The sequence below is a fragment of the Pteropus vampyrus genome, unplaced genomic scaffold, assembly GCF_000151845.1.
Source record: "Pteropus vampyrus isolate Shadow unplaced genomic scaffold, Pvam_2.0 Scaffold49, whole genome shotgun sequence".
Taxonomy (NCBI): domain Eukaryota; kingdom Metazoa; phylum Chordata; class Mammalia; order Chiroptera; family Pteropodidae; genus Pteropus; species Pteropus vampyrus.
Window position 1 is genome coordinate 5626577 of NW_011888830.1, and position 4003 is coordinate 5630579.

The following is a 4003-nucleotide window of genomic DNA, read 5'->3' on the forward strand; positions in this document are numbered from 1 at the left end:
GAAGGCGAGATCGTGGGCCCCGTGTCCAGTTGGGGCCGGTTAACTGCAGAGTAGAAACACCGCCCAGCTTCCTGTCACACATGTCACCCCAGAGAGAAGAGAAGGAAGGGGACCCTTTCCCCTACGGTAGCCTCTGAACCGTATCTTTCCCCCCACGGGAGTGACAGTTACTGCTTTTTGACCAAAGAGGGTTAGAGGATGTGAAGGAGGAGGCCAGAGGTCGGGGAGATGCAAGGTGAGGGCTGGGCGCCAAGGGAGGCAGGTCTCTGGAAGCTGGAAAAGGCAGAAAAGTTTCTCGGAGCCTCCAGAAGGGACCCTGCCTGTGACACCTGGCCGTGGACCCAGAGAAACTGATTTCAGAGTCCTCCAGCAGGGGCGGGGAATAAATCCATGTTCGTCGTTGGTTACAGCAGCAGCAGGAGGTGAATGCGGACTCGGGCTTCTCGGAGACATTGAACTTGGCGCTGGGGAGCATCTGCCTGGAGCCACAGACCCCCCTGGCCCTGCGGGTCCATGACCAGGCCTCCGAGGGACTTGGAGCGCATCCTGTCTGCCTCACGTCCATGGCCACCCGGCCAGGACACGGGCAGACTGGAGGCCGCCGAGGCTGACGAGCGATTTTGACTTACGTCCTCTGAGAAAGAGACCCGTGTACGTTCAGAGCAGTGGGGCGTCATCCTTCGTACACCCCACAAAAGGTGCGGAGTGCGTCTCACATGCCGGGCACAGTGCTACTCCCGGGGCTGCCAGGCTGAGCTGCTCAGGGCCACCCAGCAAAACCTCTCACCGCTGTGTGACTTTGGGCAAATGACTCGCCCTCTCTGCCCCACAGTTCCACAGTTTTCTTATCCATGAAACGAGGATAATAATCTTCTCACTCGACAGGGCTTTTCTGGGAACCAAGTGAGAAATTCGTCTGAAGAGCTGGGCAGCTGGCCTCCCACGCGGGGCGCCTCGGTGGGAAGCGGAGCCGTCACTTCTTGATTCGACGAGTCGTGATCTTTGCTGGTGGCCTACATGTGTCATATAACAGCCCGTTCATTCTCTCGGGCTGACGCCTGTCGCCGTCCAGTCTAGGTGACTCCCGGGGATTGGGCTGAACAGATGACCAGTCCCCCATCCTGCTAGGAGGTCCCCAGGGCTCCAGGCAGTTGTCAGGACTCTTGAGGTCCTCAGAAGAGTGAGATTTGGAACTCTCTGAGGGAGGCAGCTTAGTGACTCTGCCCTGACAAGGCGAAGAACAGATGGCTTCATGCACTCGAGTCTCAAGTTCATAACAGACAGGTCGCCCTGTGGGCCGACCACAGGGACGGTCATCCACAAAGGCGAGAACTCGGGGAGAACTGACCTGGTGTTATAGGATGTCGGCGGAGGGACACCGTCAGGCCCCAGTCAGCAGTGACCGTGGGTGGGGCCGGCCGACGCAGGTGGCAGCTTCAGAGCTGCCTGGTGTCTGTGTTCCAGAAGCACGGCTGTCCTGGTGATGGCCGGGAGCGCCAGGCCCCATACGGGGTGCGGGGCCCCCTCTAACCGTGAGAGGGAGAGGGCAGCCCTTGTTTACAAGGGCCGTGTTACTTAAGGACCCCTTCCAGCGCACGAAACGGGGTCTTAATGGCCCTCGAAAAATGGAGCTCCTACCTAAGCCCCCAGCCCCAAGCCCCCGCTCCAGGGCCACCAGACTCAGGGAAGAATTCCCGAAGACCAGCCTGTGCCCGGCCAAGTCCACAGCACCCCCAAAATCCTATTTCTTGGGCTTCTTTAAAAAAAAATAACTGAAGAGGGGGCTACTTCACAAGTTTGGTCAGTAAATATTAACTGATTTTATAATCAGAAAAATTTTTTTTGTTTTCTAGAACTTTCTTATTCCCATAGGCCAAAAGGAAAACAAAAAAAAAAAACCCAAAAAACCCGATTGGCTGATTTCTTGGTCAACTATGTGGTAGTTTAGGCACCGTGCGGACACCCTCCAAATTTTTCTGCAGTGGGGTCCAACTGGGACCACTGCGCCACATCGGGGCCCGGTTTGGTCACACGGCGTCCCTCGGTGGCACTGAGCTGGCCTAAAGTGGCTTTCTCAGGTGTTTGCACCTCCAGGTGTTCGCGCCTCTGTGGGCCGCTGCCGGGCCCGGTGGTACAGAGGACTGCTTCATACTGCACCCCTTTTGCTGGGCCTAAAACCTGTGGGGTGGGGGCGGGAGCCAGGAAGGAGCAGGGGGAGCGGGCTCGCTCTCCAAATCCCCGCTCCAAAGCCAGCCTGCCAAGCCGTGCACACAGACACGACAGCGGATTATAAAAACACCGTGAACAATGTGGCTCGTGGGCCGACATCCCCTGCAAAGGGGCCCAAGAGCCCGGAGGTCCCATGGCCACATGCAACACCCTAACAGGGACAGCTTGGGGGGACACGGGTCTACTTCCTCTTTCGGTCCCCTTCTCCAGAGAGAAGCAGAGAGGTGACACAAGGAAAAAGACAGACTGGACCCCAGCCGTCCCCCGAGACTGGCCTGTAAGTGATGCAGGCAGATCTCCTCACACAGTGGATGAGTGGCATGTGGGCCGCACTGCCAACATCAGCAGGACAGGCAAGCCCTGCGTGCTCGCTCCAGAGGGGTCTGACGCCTTTCGGGAAGAGCGAGGACTCTGCAGACCGGGACACCAACTCCTGTCCTCGAAGGACAGTCACAAAGTATAAGTTAATCCGTGTTCCTTAAGATTGTACTAAGGACAGAGGCGTGTGGGCCTTCCCTGGGATACTAGTTCATAAGTTCTGAAATCTCATGAACTACGATCTCTCTCGGCTTTTAAAACACCCTGGTCAAAATTCGGACAGGGTATGAGGACACCTCTGCTAAGAAAGGACGTTCCCAAAAAAACAGGCAAGAAAAGGTCAATGGAATCATGGTGCCTTCTCCTCAAACAGGTCCTGAGATCATCATCTGAGCAAGACGGAATACGCAAAAATAAAAATGCCTTTCAGAAGTTCTTTCCAATTTGAAAGCACAGGAAAGGGCTTGGCGTGTCACTTGGCTGTTCGGGAAAATGGTTAAAGTTGCTGTTCTGTCTTCAAAAGTGTTCTATTGTCCTTTTATTTAATTTTTAACTTAAAAAAATGTTTTTAAGGGAACATTCAAGGCAATTTATCAACAGAAGGAGTCGATAATGACTGCTGTGCAGAGGAGGTCACGGAAATGGTTCTAGACTCCGGGGTGGATTTGGGGTTGAGACAGGGGGATGAACGAAAGGGTCCGTGGAGTGACGCTGCATCTAAATCTTTCGACGTATACGGGACACTTTGCCATCGCGAGGAGAGCGCCAGAGGCAGGGAGTCGGGGGCACTGAGCCAGGACGTTTGAAATTGTGAACAGGTGTTTTACTAAACTCAGGTCAGGCCCGCAGGACCTGGGAAGAAGGCACTCGTCCCTCCTCCCCGGAGTTCTAGACTCCGGGAATGCTCAGATGAAGTCCCGTGACGAAGAGCAAGCTTTACGAAGAAGTTTAAAACCTCAGAAAGGTTTAGACAATTGACACTGATGTCAGGAGAAAGGCTCTGGGCGTCACCACTTCGGGGGCCCGCTGGCTGCCTGGCGACCGAGCCACACAGACTCAACTGGCAACCTCGCCGCGGCCTGTGTAGCTCTCTCGAGGGGAATAACATGTAAATGTCAAAAGTAAAAATGAGACACTGAAGTCTCGGTTTCTCTATTTCCTGATCTGCTTAAATATCAAACAGTGGCTTTAAACGGACTTCCAGCTAGACACTCACTAGGTATTTGTTGAACACATAAAAACAGCGTTTAAATTCGAAACTTTTACCTCCTGTTAGACATATAAGGAGTTCATAACTTTTTCTATTAGGTTGGCTTCTTAAATGTTTCAGAGAAATAATCCCGATTTTCACATGTTTTTCTCACGTAATCTATGGATGAGTTCATGCAGCTAGCTATTTCAAAAGTGAGGCAAACACATTGAAAATTAAATAGGGGTACAATCTACTCAAAGATAC

The 4003-nt window shown here is 53.5% G+C and overlaps 1 pseudogene; it reads left to right on the forward strand.

Annotated features, from left to right (window-relative positions):
* Window positions 1-4003, forward strand: part of LOC105291723 — a 12193-nt pseudogene that overhangs the window by 5902 nt on the left and 2288 nt on the right.